This window comes from Scophthalmus maximus, chromosome 16 (assembly GCF_022379125.1).
Source record: "Scophthalmus maximus strain ysfricsl-2021 chromosome 16, ASM2237912v1, whole genome shotgun sequence".
NCBI lineage: Eukaryota > Metazoa > Chordata > Actinopteri > Pleuronectiformes > Scophthalmidae > Scophthalmus > Scophthalmus maximus.
This window is the reverse complement of record NC_061530.1, coordinates 2,532,435-2,549,112: the sequence shown is the minus strand read 5'-3', so window position 1 is coordinate 2,549,112 and position 16,678 is coordinate 2,532,435. Positions and strand designations below refer to the sequence as shown.

Sequence of the window (16,678 nt, the reverse complement as noted above, 5' to 3'; positions counted from 1 at the left end):
GCTGTAATGGTAACAGCTGTTTGGGGTGGCAGGAGGCTGCTACTGTACCTGCTGCCCACCCCGACATCTGCTGCCTCTTGGACTGTGACGATGATGATGATGTGTGTGTGTGTGTGTTTTAACATCAGATGTATTAATAAAAAAAAGAGATTTCAATCCCACATAGTGAGTTGTGTCAGCGGAAAGCGATGTTGAGGACGTGTGGTGTGTCAGTGTGTGTGTGTGTGTGTGTGTGTGTGTGTGTGCCCAGCCGCAAGGCTACCAGCTTGTTAATGTTGAACCCAGACCCCTGGAGCAGGCGGTTAGCTGTTTTATTAATGATGCCATGTCTCCCTCATGTCTCTTAATGGCACTGCAAGGCCATCTGTAAAGGACCTACACAAACACGCACCTGCGTGCACACGCGCACAGACAACAGACAACCTACTTGTTTGGCTAAGAGTGTAACTGTGGCACTGTGTGTGTGTGTGTGTGTGTGTGTGTGTGTGTGTGAACATGGCTGTGAATGGGCCGTTACTTTGTCCTTGGTTTGTTTGCCGCTGCGTTTCAGTAAATAAACTGTGCATTTGTTGTACTGCACTGTAACTTTTACCACCTGTCTTATTCTACTTTAACAGGTTTTTATTTTCTCTTTTAATTATTGTATTTCCATGTGATTTTATCTGTTTCTTCCCAATGCTTTTAATGTTTTATGTAAATTGCCTTGTTGTTGAAATGTGCTATACAAAAAACTTGCCTTGCCTTGTAGTGAGGGAGATGATCCGCAGGTACTGTTCATGAGCCATGTCCATGAAGCTGGTCAGCACGGCCTATTTACTCTTCAGTTCATCGGAGAGCCGACATTTATTCTTCTGAAAGGTGAATGGTCTGGTCAGCGATCTTTTTGTTTGCTTACTGAGCAGATTGTCTTCACAGGGCATGGTTATTTCAATTAGCTTAGCCACCAGGCTGATAACCAGACACTGCAAAACAACAGTCCATAAAACAACTTAAAACCAGTCTGATCAATGAAATCCTTTATCAATAAACCCCATAAAAAGACCAAAACCAACAAAGTAAGTCTGCCTCATTCTTTTTCAACCTGTCTACCAATTCCCTCTGAAGATCAAAGCTCATCACCACAAAGAGCATCATCATTGGAATCTTTTTTAATGCCAACTGCTAACTTTTTTTCTTCTCACATATATGAGCATGGCACATGAAGTATGTTGAAGATTAGGGGCTCTCGTCATTGCAGACTAGATCTTAGTAAAAAGAAATGTAAATGTTCCCTCAGCTCTGTTGGTTAAAAGGTGAAAGTCTGCTGAACATTACAGCATCACAATTGGCCAGCACTATATAGCAGGGGAAGCAAAATTATTTACACATACATACTGTACTCAACTTAACACTTGCACTGTATCTATCTAGCACTTTTCTTGTCTTATCGATCATCCAAAAAGCTTTACACATTCACCCATTCACACATATATTCATACAGCGCTCTAATATACAGCGCTCATTCTATCATACATCCATAGCCGGCCCTGGGCAAAGGCAGTGTAGACGAATGCTAAGGGCGCGGCCACTATTACTACTATTATTTTGAAATATTACAAAAGCCCACAACAATATAATTGCATGGCAAAGTCTATTGAATAATGGAGAGGCCTTATTTCGGGGTTCCTGCACCAATTGACCCTGCTGACTGGTTATCTCTTCTCACTGATAAGGTGAGAAGAGAGTTAGTTCACAGAGGACCATTTCAAATATAAAACAGTTATACATTTCCCAAACAAAAATATGGGAGATGTCAGCATGACCATTTCTACAGATACTAAGTCAATGGAGAGAAAATCTAAAGAAGCTTGCTGATGTACTCAAAAAAGAAAGATAGCTTGCACTGCTTCTGCTGCAAAATGTTTAATCAGAGAGAATACAAACTGAAGAGGGAAGGACTCAAGGATTGGAAAAATGCAAGCCACCTGCCGAAGGTTCATGAGGAAAGCCAGGAGCACAGTACCCACATAGCAACATGGAAGGAGTTTGAGAAACAGATGGCGTGATGTTCCCTCTCGATTGGTGGCAATAGCTCACTCCTTAGCTGTAAGAAACATGGCTTTAAGGGGATCCACAGATATATTAAACAAACCAGACAATGGCAACTTTTTGAAAGAGGTGGAACTCATGGCCAAATTTGATCCAGTAATGAAGCAGCATGTTGCTAGGGTGAAAAGTGGAGCTGGCAATCACACACATTACCTGGGCAAAAGAATCCAGAATGAACTGATAGACTCCACCAGCTCCAAAATACTGGAAAGCATTGTGGAAGAGATCAAAACATCTAAATATTTCTCCATTATTTTAGATTGCACTCCCGATCTTAGTCATGAGGAGCAGCTCTCTGTCATTGTCAGGATGGTGTCACAAGAAGACGTACCACAAGTTAAGAAACATTTCTTGGGCTTTCTTGTGGAAAAGGAGACAACAGGGGAAAGTTTGACATCACTCATCCAAAACAGGCTGGAGGAGCTTAACATCCCCTTCGAGGACTGCAGAGGACAGTCCTACGACAACGGTGCCAATATGAAGGGAAAGAATAAAGGTGTTCAGGCTAGGTTGCTTTAGCAGAACCCTCAAGCTTTTTTTGTTGCATGTGGTGCCCACACTTTAAATCTGGTGGTGTCATGCCCAGATGTCATTAGCTACTTTGGACATTTAACAAAGTTATTCAAGCTCTTCGCAGCCTCCACCCATAGATGGGATATCCTGCTGAATCATGTTAAAATCACTCTGAAATCATGGTCAGAGACCAGATGGGGAAAATTGAGGCAGTAAGTTACCAGGTTGGGCAAGTCAGAGAGGTTATTCTGGATGTGAGGGAAACTACTGCAGACACTGTGGTGAGAGTTTAAGCCCAGTCTTTGGCTGAGGAGATTGGATCTTACAGATTTTCCATTCGTACAGCCATATGGTATGACATCCTCAACAAGATCCAGCATGTGAGTAAAGTATTGCCGTCACCCGCCATGCGGCTAAATATGGCTGTAGACTTGCTGAAGAAAACCAGAGATTCCCTCGCCTGCTACAGAAACACTGGATTTTCTGATGCACAGACAACTGCAAAAGAGATGTGTGACAAGAAGAACGTGGAGGCTGTACTCAAACAACAGCAGTTGAGAAACACAAAAGGCACTTTGCATATGAGTCTCCAGATGAGCCCATTGATGATGCACTTCGCAACATGGAAACCACATTATTTAATGTGGTAGTCGATACTGTTGTCTCTTCACTTAATGATAGATTTCAGAACCTTGGAGAGGTAAATGACAAGTTTGAAGTGCTCCTCAACTTCCCCAAGTTATCAAAAGAAGAGCTGCAACAGCAATGTCAAACCCTGAGCACTGCTCTGACCCATGACAGGCGGCTGGACAGGGGAACTTTGTGTGGGAATGCAAAACTTTCCACATTTGTCATGGAAAGCCATGGAAGTCTTGACTTCCTGCATGAGAAGAAGCTGACAGAAATTAATCCCAATGTGTGGGTTGCTCTGAGAATCTCTGCCACTCTTCCTGTTACAGTGGCTGCGGCTAAGGTCAAGCTCATTAAAGGGCCCATATTATGCCCCCTTTAACACAAGTTACATTGGTTTTCAGGTGTGTGCACTACATGTCTTTGCCATTCCATGTCAAAACACCTCAAGGATCAAGACACACAGCACCCTGCTCTTTCTGTATGAACAGCCCTGTGAGACTATGGTAGATTCCAGCGCTTTCCTGCTCACTCCTCGCCCCCTCCCTTTGTGTTCCGCAAAGGCCCGCATCGCTCCGCCTCGCTCCTCCCCAGGTCTGCTGCGCAACTACGGCATTGCGCTGCCATGACAACAGTCGCACGTGACAAGGCACAAACACGACGTAGAGACCCGGGCCGCGAGCTCCGCCGGCCGGCCGCGAGTCTAGCTACGCCGGCCGGTTGGGAGTCTAGCTTGGCCATGCCCGCGGTCGTCGTTCGCTTGCGGGGAGAAAATTATGGCCTAGATGCGATCTGTTTTTCCGCACTTCAAGGGGGGAGGTGCTGCTCAGGTTGGGGGCGTGGTTGCCCCAGTAGCAGGAGTCAACTTACGTCACTTGATGCCCGGGCTGTGAATGGCTCGTTTACAGACCGTCTGCACGGCCAACCCAAACCACGAATCAACGACTCATCATTTTCTTTTCATTCTCCGTGGGTTGGCAGACAGATAACAAAATATAAGTGGAGGCAGGCTGAAAAGGTGCCTGGAGCATAATATGGGCTCTTTTAAACGTACCTACTATGGCACAAGAACGTCTCAGTGGGCTTTCCACCATAAGCATTAATCATGTGGTCTTAAAACAGCTGTCATATGATGACATTATAGACGACTTTGCTTCAGGAAAATAAAGGTGAGCTTGTTGAGGTGTTGTTGAGCCCTTTAGTGGAATCAAAATGTAGACAGCTCCCTCTGTTGGAATCACTGAGAATAGCAGTAAATACAGAGGTTTCTACGTTTTTTGTGTGTGCAATAGTTAGCGTGTGTTGTTATGTCTGCACTGGTTCCATTATTTCTTATTTTGTGCAATACCTTATTTAAATCATATTTATAATTCATTTTATGTCACTTGTTTTCTTGTTCAGTTTTTTATTTAAGATTTAAATAGAGCCATGTTAGGTGTGCTGTGTTTGGGCAGTAATTTGAACGTCTTCACTGGTTTCTTTAATAAATTTTGTGCAATGCCTTATTTATATTGTTTTTCTAATTTATTTGTCACTTGTTTCTACTTCGGTTTTTATTTGTGGGTTATTTTCTATTTCAAATAAAACAAAATCTTGAATACATGCATGCATTTTCTGTGTGAGTGTATGAAGATTATTAGTGAAATTGACTGCACTGCCAGGGTTAGGGTTAGGGTTGGGGGGGGAGGCGCCAGGTAAAATCTTGCCTAGGGCACTAAATTAGTCAGGGCCGGCACTGCATACATCATTCACAATCTGCTGCCCCAGCCATCAGGGGAATTTAGAAAGGGCTTTGCCCAAGGACACAGGGCAGAATCAGGGATCGTTCCATAGATCTTTGGGTTACTAGACGACCCTCTGTATCTCCTGAGTCACAGCCGGGGAACATGGGTTTCCCTTCATGAGGGCCAGGTCCTGTTTACACTGATTCACCACCCCAGCCTCCACAACTGTATTCCCTGCCTCACTACACAAAGAACACTTTACTTACTCATTCAATATAAAAGTGATTGTAAAGGATATGGGCTGGAATATCAATCTTGAAAAGGGCTAACAAGATTCTTGTTCTTCTAACAAGATTCCCTTCAAATTAGATATATTGACAGTAGGAAGGTTGTAGAAAATTCCAAGAATTATCAGAAAAATGGGCATCTTTTCCCAAAACAAACAGAACATGATTAAATATTATCAACAATTTTTCATCTCCACTTGATTCTGAGTTACACATGTGACACAGGTGGGGGCAGGTGGATCTAAATGTTGAATCTAGATCTGAATGTTAAATGCTGAATCAAAATTTATTGGGTGCTCAGTAAGACTAAATATTAAGCATATGTGCATACAGTATTCAAACTGCAATGTCACACAAACATAAAAGGGACTTCTTGTCCATTTTTATGACTTGTACTTATCAATGCCATTCTCCCCAATCAATGAAGAAAAGGTAAGCAGCAATTGCCCTGCTATGTTAGCACGTGAGCAAAAACCTCACTAGCTCGCCATCAGTGTGTGTGTGTGTGACCTTGACCCACTATACATAGTTTACAGGGCTCTGTGGCTACATCTACACTCATATGTTATAGTTTAAAAATGAAAACATTCTGCGTCGAGATGAGTATTTTAGCTCAATAACAGAAATAATCTTCATCCATACCAACACATCTGAAATAGCATATCACAAGACCAATCATGTACACTGGTCATGCACATGCCGGTGGACACAGGAAGCAGACTAACTACAAGCAGTTAATTGGTTTGTTACAGAAAACACTATGAAAATAGAAGAACGAGGGTGAAAAGCAAGAGCAGGAATTATGGAAATGACAGTTAACTGTGAGCAACACTTTGCATTCACCACTGGTCGTCGAGTCGTTACTGATAAGAACCAGCCAGGAAGCAAATGTGGGTGGCTGCTCATGGTTTCAAAACATATGTTTTGCCCCTCCATACAAAGGAGGATAATGCAGTCCCGCAGATTTCAAACTAAAATAGGACGAGCAGCATTTCCAAAAGGCTCCATTTTAAGGGCTTGAAAATTCAAGAGTAGCATGAACACTATGGGTAGTCACGACTACTGCATTTTAGTAGTTGTCAACTACTCCCAAAAAGTCATAGACTAGTAGATTACTCATGAGAGAGAGAGAATTTTCTGACCCTTAACAATGTGTTTGGGAGAGAGAGGGAGAGAGGCTGAGTAAGGCTATAGCTATTATTATTATTACTTAAAATAGTTTTAAAAAATTGAAACTCACTATGTGTAATGTTAATGCTGGTCATCACAAGAAAAATAAGTTTGTGAAACAGTTTATGAGACTAGAGTATTCATCTCCCAGGTAAACATGAATGCACAGTTTGCATTGGGTTCACAATTGTTTAACTTACTTGAAACAAATATCATTAATAATGATTGACACATTATTGGTTTTAAAAACAGTCCACATTTTACCCAAATGGCTGGTGTAAAGAGAAGTGGCTCGTGCAAACACGTGAAAAACTTACTCGCTGTGGTGAAATGGCGTAAACAAAGTGCATGTTGGTTAACGTTATTCCACTATGTGTATAGATGGCAAAAATATTTAGGCTAATAACTGCCGAGTCTACTCGCTCTCATCAATGTCCTCCTCATTTATGATTCTTGTCCTGCACTCCAGGTCAAAATAACTGCATCCACGAGAACTGGGTGCAACCTTGATCACTTCCGGGTAATCATGTTCCTGATCAGGGACAAAATCCTTGTGATCACTTCAGGTATAACTCTGAGTTTTCAGTCCTATGAAGCTGTTTCATTTCTTACCGAGATAAATCACCATGTTACATTATATCATGTTTTTCATAATACTACATCTTATGAAAATAAAAACACAAGTAGACCGGTGATGTGTACCATATGTGTGGGGCAAAGGAAGGGGTGGGGCGAACCTGACACAATCTGTAACATTCCATCTCATTATTGGTCCAAGAGAAGAAATCCTTGTTCTTATTTTTCACCAACATTGTTGTTTCTCCTTCATAGTATTTCCAGTAACTAGGTAACCAACTGCAAATTAGACCATCTGCTTCCTGTTTACATCAGTTCACACACATAACCAATTTTTATGAATGGCCCTACATTTTCAGGCGTGTTAGTATAGACAGGGATTAATCCTGATACCGAGCTAAAATGCTCGTGTGAACAGAGATCTTTTCAGTTTTAAAATGTGAGACATATTATGCTCATATTCAGGTTCACAATTTGAATATGGGTTATTACTTAAAAAAGGTTTACATGCTCTAATGTCCAGTAAACACACATACGTTCCCTCATACTGTCCATTCCTGCATCTCCTCTTTTCAGCCTCTCTCTGAAACGCTTGGTTTTAGCCCCTGTCTCTTTAAGGCCCCTCCTCCCAATGAAGCCCAGTCTGCTCTGATTGTCCAGCTGGCCCACTTCCGTTATATGTAATATTGTAAGGTGTCGACCTTCCCGTGTTAACTGCCTTGAGATTAAATATTTTGTGATTTGGTGCTACACAAATAAAATTGAATTGAATTGTTCTGATTGGTAAACAGTTCCCAGCGTGTGAAAGAAGTTCTCCCGCTCTCGCCTTCTCTGGCTTTGGTGGGGGCGTGCCAGACTAGCTGCTAAACATGCTGTATGCACGTTCGCAATATGGTGACATCTGTTTCAGGAGCTTCAGGAGCAGTAAATTCTGTCGGGGAGAGGAGCTCCCTTTACCGCGGACTTTTGGCTTTTGACTTTGCAAACCTTTAACATACAGAACAACCTATACAACACATTAAAGATGAGGGGAAAACTGAAAAAGCATAATATGTCTTAGGGCAACTCTTTTTTAAGGAGGACATGATTGTTTTAAGAGGATCAGATGTAATTTGGAGCGAGTCAAACAGAGTGTAAGCTCAAAACACTTTAATAGTCAGTTTGATGGAGTAGATACTCAACAGCTCAGGTTTGGGAAAGAAAAAGGCAAAAGCACTTGCGCCCCCCCTTCAGAATTTATGACAAGCAAGACAGGGTAAGGAAGAGGTGGATGGAAGAGGCAACTTAAACAACAACGGGACAAACAATCTAAAAGAGTGATAGTGTTCCTGTCCTTTTAAAAAACAAGCATCCATTTCCAAAATGAAGTGCGTCACTGAATAAATCAGTCCCGGGTTAATAAAGTTGTCATCGGTTTGATTTTTCTGTGCAAGAGGAAAGAGGACAAAAAAAAGGAAACAGTGGCAGAAATATGACCCCATCAGCATTATCTCTTTATTTTATTGTTCTCACAGAGGTCACAGTGAACAGAGCGCCGTCTGTCATTGTTCCTCCATTTCCTGTAGAATTTTACTTTGTTCTTGGGATACTTGTCTGACTGTAAATGAAACCCCAGAGGCTTTGGCGCAATTGTAAGGAGATCAAGATGGAGAGAAGAAGGTTTCACACTGCAACACAATTTATTTTGTTCAGCAGTTACAAATGCCATTAAGGCGATAGTTCAGTGATTTTTAAGTGGGGTTGTATGAGTTACTAATGCATAGTTAATATGTTACCTTATGGAGATGATGATCAGCGATGTCATTTAACAGAGTTTGGAGGAGAAGTGGAAGTAGCGAGTCCCACTGTTGCAGAGGGAACTACCGAAAATGTATTTTTCGCCACATTTTTAAACGTTACCTTAAAAAAAATATCTGGTCGATGGTACGCTAAAGGATGTATTTTTTCACTGCTTTAGTTTGCCGCCAGACACATTTAAGTTTGCACTTTTTTTTCAAGTGTACATCGGTCATGTATTACTGTTCGACTCAGAACTACAGCTTGTTCCATTTCTCCTCCAAACTCCGTTAAATGACATCGCTGATCCCCATCTCCATAAGGTAACATATTAACTATGCACAAGTAACTCATAAAACCCCACTTCAAAATCACTGAACTATCCCTTTAAAGGTTTTTTCTTTTTTCGTTTTTGCCATACATAATATTATAATATCAGACTTGGCCAACGTAACAAGGTCATTTTTTGATTCAGAAATGGACAGCTGGTGTCAGCTCATGAGAGATATCTTTATATAGAATTCTGCTCCAACAATAGCTTGTTCTCCCAAAACGGTCTACCTGAATGGTATTTAATGTGTACAGATAACTGAAGGTGCAGGGTTAATGTAGATATAGTTTACTAGGACTTTTTCACAGTTGCCCTTTGAGAGCATTGCAAATATTAAAAAACATTTTACATACACGGATTGTGATTGAAAGACTAAACCAACAATAAGCGGGTAACGGGTCTGAAATTTACTGAACAGAGTCGTCCTGTTGTACTTGGTGCCCCTTGACAATGAGTTTGAAAAGTTTCCGTCACTTAGTTTTAGTTACAAGTTACTTAGTTTTACGGTTTTATTTGGATGAGGTAGCTACTCACTATTGCTGGCTTGCTGCTCCTCGGCAGGCTCACAGTTATTTGGCAGAAAAATAGCTTTTTAAGGAGGACTCTTGAGGAGGCCTGAGCTAATCTTGCATGTTTTATCCTGAGGCTCAGCCAAGCGGTTGCATAACCGGCAGGTTGAGATAAATAAGTTATCTTTTTGAACTGTGAGTCATACAAATCCAGAATGAAACATACTTAGGTGCAAATGAGCATAATAGGTGCCCCTTAAAGAGTTTTCACAACTTCAATCCATTACAATTTAATTAGGAATAATTCTTTCTCCACTTGTGTCCTTAATCTTTTTTTTATTTTAATTTTTTTAAATCAGTCTCACTTTCACCAATTATAGTCAAAGAGCAGTCCTACTCGACCCGAAACAGCTTAAAAGAGGTAATGTGTAACAGCGCAGTGACAGCACGCCTATTCAGGAAGTGGCTTTCAACTGTCCCTCACTACAATGAACCAGGAGAGACGGGGAGGAGAGTCTGTCTGAAACACTAGCCACATGATTGATCAAATGAATACTTACAGGTTTGGTGTTACTGCTTGTAAGATGCACATTTAATATAGCAAAAGCGCCTCATTTGTACTGAGAATGATATTATTCATTATAAACTTTTGCTCTTGGAAATGATCTAAGAAAAACATGGCTGTCCCCAAACAGCATGTGAATAGGATCATCACAGTGTATGTACCTGTTAGATATTAGTTGTGTGTTGCCTCAGGGCAACCCGGAAGTATTTCATCAGCAGCCATGATAAGAGCTGTTTGGATTCTATAAATGTTTAGGAAAGGAGCATCAATGCTTCCTTTCTTATCTCCTTTAGCTTAGGGTACACTGGACTTTCCTATGCAAAAGGAAAGAAGATATAGACGCCCCACAATTCATTGCGGGAGCAATATTTGACGTGACGCGCCATGCATGAACGTAAATGATTAAATCCGAAGAAGAAGAAGAAGAAGAGTATGAATATGACCCAGAGATCCAAAGATTAAACCATTTTGGGACAATATCTGGGAAATTATGAAGCAAATCATAGGGAAGCAGATCCCACTGACATGTATATCACTTTATTTATCTTCTGTCAGAAGAAATTACAAGAGATGACAGATATCTACTGAAAATACTAACTGCAGCAGGAAAAAAATAAATTACTCGTAAATGGTAACATGCAGAACCATCTTCAGGGACAACTGGGTAGAAATTATTAAAGAGATCCCCGAGATGGAAAGATTAACATTTATGCAAAGGCTGAAATATGATTTGTACATGGCAAGGTGGGCAAAGTGGAATACACATGTGATTAAATAGAGGTGTGGTTTGTGGTGTGTGTCAGCGTCCCCGCAGCTCGAATCCCTTTTCGCCTTCCTGTGGCTATATATTAGGTCATGAAAAGAAACCGCTTTGACCATGATAACATTTATCATTATGACAAAGGAAGACTCATGTACTGCCAGTTTGCTTTGATTTCTATTGCATTATTGTTTTGTATCACTGTTAATGATGCACAAAATGTTTCATAAAATGTAAATAAAAAAAGAAGAATATGACCCAGAAGAGTAGCACGTCCTCATGTAAGTTACTGTTACATATGAATCATTTACATCTGATGTCAGACGGTGGTAAAACACTGAAACATGCTGATGGAGCTGCTGCGTTTTTTGTAGTTCATCTTCAGAAATGTGTATTTTCACCATGGCAGACACACGTTAATTAATTTCCGCCGTCATGTGATGACGTAGTATAGTGTCAGTGGAGTTGGATTCTCTGAGCAGCGCTGTCGGCTTTTCACAATTCCTATCAGTCCTCCTTTACACCTTTCCTTGAGCTCATGGCATCTTCCACTGAGGTCAAGGAATAATAGATAGGAAAAGACGATAGACTGACGGTGGATTCAGATTGTCTTTCCTGTCAAAATAGTCAAGTAGTGCAAGAGTGAGTTATGTTACCTTATAAAATGACTAGCTCAAATCAATCTGATCTGATTGGTTCATAGCCGTTGTATATTGAGCACATACCAAGACTATGACGCGGAATCAGGTCAGTATGTCTCCAGGACTGAGGAAGTAAGGACGTAAGTAGATGTAAGTAGACGTGAGTAGCGACGGAGTGAAGATGAGGAAACTCACGAGAGCACAAAGCACATGGTGAGGTTGAATGATTGTAGTTTTGGCATGGGCTGCTGCCTGTGAACCCAGCCACCGTCTCGTAGCCTTCTTTCTGTGGAACGCCACAGTGTGTTGCAAAGGAACTGCCTTGCACTGTGCAGGCAGGTATTCGCTAAAAATATGCGAAAAAAAAACGTGTCTATTACTTTCATATACACAATACCGTCTTATAAAAGCATTTGCTCACTTCAGTCCGTGATATACGCTCATTATACCAAAGTTTAGGGGGGTATAAAATCAGGCCGTCGTTGAATCACTGACCTGTGTAATTTTACATTTCATACTGGAAAAACAGAGTTTGTTTTTGAAAAGTTCGAACTTGAGGTCATGTGTAGTAAAGGTAAAATGTTGGCAGATATTCACCATTAAATCCACTATTCAGGAGATGAATGCCTGCGCTCATCCTTTCAGCTTGTGGCCTGGATATGGCGAGAGCTGCTCTACTGCCTCGTCCACTTACATAAAAGAGCACCTGGCTAAGCAAATAATCCTCTCAGATCCCCAGTCGAGCCTTGAGCTCTGGATCTCCCCCCAGGGGGCTGCAGCTAACTGCTAAGAACTTCCAGCATCTGGACGGTCGTCACAAAATGCTAATGACAAACACAATGAGTGGTGGGATTTCAATTGGGTAGCTGTACAGGGGTCTAGAGAACAGGGTTATTTTTGGACAACATGTTTTATTCTGCACATATTTTCAGTGATGGTAGCGCGTGAGGCAGAGCGGGTTTGAGTGGTGGAGATGTTCAAACTCTGGCCACAATCTCCCCCAAAGTCACAGAATCGACTGATTTTTAAACATGCTAATCAGTTATACTGAGATTGCAAACACACACTCACTCAAATGAATTATGAACCGACCCAAAGTTCCGTCATCATTGGTTTTCAACAGTTGTTTAACACTACTATGTGGTACCACACTGAACATCTGTCCTCTTCATACTGTATTAGTGTCTCACTTCCTGTGAATGAATTGATTAATCCCAACATATTGTTCACCACTGTATATTCTGAAAAACCGTGTCTCTTTCACACCAGCAATTCAAAAGAAGTTGTGACCATTTGATTTTTTTTCAGCTCATGTTCACATACACAAACTGACCAAGAGGGAAAAACGTGTGGTGAAGCCTCTTGCCAGTTTCAGGAAGCTCATTCTGCACCATCACAGAGACTGACAGAAATACAGTAGTGGACTAAAACCGCTCTTCTCAAATGTCACAAAGAACTCAGTAACGGACTTCTTTATGAGTAGAGTATGACGAGTCACAACTGCATCTGGAATGATAAAACAGGTGAAAACACAGTGCGATGAAAAGCATCTTGCACTTTGATCATGGTGTTTCTTAATGAGAAGCTGCCACAACGCAGACAGCAGTGCACACGCCATAACATCATCAATCTGTATGAACTTCTTTTAACGTTTTTGCTGTTGGCTTTTTTTGTGTGTTTTCATCCAGTCAAATATTGATTCTATAGTGTTCAAGCATAATTCAGTAGCTACAGTATAATAGCACCAGAGGGAAAGAGAGAAAATGAAGCAAAGCTGGCAGAGGGAACTTATCAAGTATCATCACAGTCCAGGAGCTCATGGAATGTACCTGACACAGATGATCATTTCAGAACCTCCAAAGCATATGGTTTTTTGGTGTGTGTGTACTGTCGCCCTGAACAAGTTGTGTGTTACCATCCAGGGATGTTTTGAAGTATCCAATATTGTGTGTAGTAGGTACTAGTGTGTTGTAGTATTTTGAGCATAATTAAATTGGCAAAAAGTAGATAAAACACACAATATGTTAAAGATGAAATTGAGTGATAGTATTATCTTCAGTACTTTTAATAGATATCGTGATAATATCGTTATGTGGCTCCAATAATCGTGTAGTGAAGATCTAGTCTTGTGATGGCCCTATTGTGGATCTATGTCTGTTGGAAACAGGTGGAGAAAGTGGTGACAGGTCCTACCTGTACGGAGAGCTGTGGTCTTCTGTGGCCGGGAGGTGGAAGGAATATGAGGAGTCTCTGTTAGGCCGTCAATATCTCTGTGTCTGTGCCTCCGTTTGATGGAGAAAGCTAGACACACAAAGACAGATTTCCTGTAACCTTTTATGTATCAAAGTCAACAAAACAACCATGAACGTTGAAGTGACACTCACACAGGTCCATACATTAACACTGCGAGCTGCCCTGGATACACATCTGTCAGTCACTAAGCACAGAAACTGGAGGAAGTGCTTCAGGGCAGATTAGCTGTGGCTGGTGCTCTGACTTTTTGTGGAGCTTTGTCAATATTCACCAGTGATTACTTTGCATCAATACAAGGTTACATCTGATAGAAACATATGATGGGTAGGTAAACGGGACACATACACACACACCTGTTTCCAGTCACTGGGTGAAATAATAGTAATCATTGCACGTACAAAAGACAAAGGTGACTGTACCCTCCCCCTCCACACTGTCTGTACTGCTCATCCATTTACACCTCATATCTATAGATGAGTGAAATCATGTTGCGCTCGAGACTTTTCACGTGTCCAATCTGGTTTCAAAACAGCTTCTAAAAGATAACAGAGTTTATCAGGCTAATAAATATCATAGCTTCATTCGAATTCAACAAAGATTGGTTGATCATTGACAGGATCGCTGACAGTGTTTTACTTTTCTATTATTATGAATAATCACACATTAACGTCTTCTCCTCTGATTCAGTAATTAAACAGCAGCGATCATGAACTGTGTTTCCTCTTATCTTCAGAAGGATTTGGGTTCATGTTCCTCTTCTTCTCTACTTCCCCGTCCATCTGTTATCTCCTAGGTTGTCTTCAGGTCCTTAAAAACTCACAGAAACTCTAATGTAAAATATCAAAGAATGGCATTGAATCGCCACAAACAAAAATTAATGCAGCCTGTGGTGGTGTCGGATTTAAGTTGGATTGTGCACTCAGTCTATTTATGTTAATGCAAGCATTTTTACTAAATAATCTGATGGCATTTGTGAGGACAATAAGTTCGGATGGTTATAAAAAATGGGTCACCCCTATATATTTTTGTTATTTCATGTTATTAATATTTTCTGTTGTTATTTTATCTAAAAGAATCATGGTGCTCCAGTTTCTGCAATTAGGCAATACAGGGGGGAGTGTACCCCAAAGTTAGCATCTCTGTCAGGGGTAAACACAGCAGATGCTCACAGTATATACCGTGCATCGGGCTGGACAGAAGCACGACTGTATTGCAGAAAGAAAACGGGTAAATCAGACATATAAAAGAGGAATGTCCCAGAGTTGTAGAGGTGCTGAAGAAGTTGGCCCAATATTCCTCTTTTGCTATGTTATGCTACGTTTTGTTGTATGTTATCCCTGTAAATGTAAAGCTTAAGCTAAGCCAAAGTCATTAAATTTTTTAATACAGACCTAATCCTGTTTTGGGCTTCAATCTTGTTTGGTTTAAAGAAAAGTCTGTATGTTTGCTATTTTTCATATATAAAAAAACTCCCGTAGTTATACCCAAACTAACCATTTACAATGGTTAACATGTACTTACATAGCATTAACACACACACACACACACACACACACACACACACACACACATCTTTGGACTGTGGGAGGAAGCTGGAGAACCTGGAGAGAACCAACAGACACGAGGAGAACATGCAAACTCCACACAGAAAGGCCCTGGTTGGTTCGCACCAGGATGCGAACCCAGAACCTTCTTGGTCTGAGGTGACAGACCACTACACCACCTTGTATGTAACCATTTTTCAATATTTATTTTCAATTCTTAATGTGTCAGAAGCCTCTGTGAACCAGACTTGTTGGACATGTTGTAACAAAGCAGTGGGAGCTCATGGCTGTCAATCAAAACATCAACACTCTTCTACTGCTCCTCTTGCACAGAGGTTGGAATAGCTCTGGCTGGAAGATGCCACTGTGGCTGACTCACAGGCTGGCAAGCGCCAGTTTCTTAGTAAGTTACCCATTTCTTAGAAAACATAATTTCAGTTGCAACTTAAATGTATCTGAACCTCGTTTTTGACAAGAGAGGGTTGTAATCGGTTAAACTCAGGTAAAACAAAATCAAGCAGTTCCAGTGGAACTGTGGTCCATTAGAATATTAAGTTGAGGTTGTAAGAAGCACCAGTGCTGTAACAAATAACATTAACTTACCACTTGGGATCTATCTACGTCATAGATTACATTCTAACACTATATCCATCAAATATTCTGATGCATTCTGAAGGTGTTTGTGGAGTTACAACCATAGGAGGTATATCTGCTACGGTACCAAGAACCAGATAAGAATCAGCTTGTTCATTGGTTCACTGTTTGCGCATGCACGTTGCCAGTTCTCCTGGAATTCAAAAGATGCCGGGTAACGACGTAACATCTGAAATATTTTCTTTGATTTTAAATTTTTAAAGCTTTTAAATGCAGTGTTTAATAGATACGGTATGGGTTCGTTGTTGTTGTACTCTACATTTAACAATAAACGACAACTTCTTTCGAACCAACAATATATTGGTTTTCACAACAAATAACGACCACAATAAAGAGTCACTACATCTATTGCTCTTCTTTTGCTTTCCGCCACATTTTAATATCTGCCACTGTCAAAGGAATGGGAAAACTTCGGAGTGGAAGGTGCCGATAATGTGCCTCTTACGTCGGTTGCAAACCGCCATTAAAACAACGAAGAATAGTGTACAACCAATCATGTATCGATCTCTTAGCTGGTTGTGGCCCAAGAACACGGCCTCAACCAGAGTTCAACCATAGACTGTATATAAATATGGACATAGTCGATGCGGACGTGCCTGAAGCCTGTATTCTCAGGGATCACCAGCAGAAGTCTGGAAGTCTGTTTGATGAGAGTCA

At 41.0% G+C, this 16,678-nt stretch overlaps 1 protein-coding gene across 3 annotated transcripts in view; it reads right to left on the bottom strand.

The window, feature by feature from the left end:
- The window catches only part of rbfox3a (RNA binding fox-1 homolog 3a), a 529,247-nt gene that overhangs the window by 437,749 nt on the left and 74,820 nt on the right, over positions 1–16,678 (bottom strand). For all 3 annotated transcript variants that reach the window (XM_035612518.2, XM_035612516.2, XM_035612519.2), the window contains exon 2: positions 13,764–13,871. The gene's annotated coding sequence lies outside the window, so the exon portion shown is untranslated. The remainder of the gene's footprint in view (positions 1–13,763; positions 13,872–16,678) is intronic.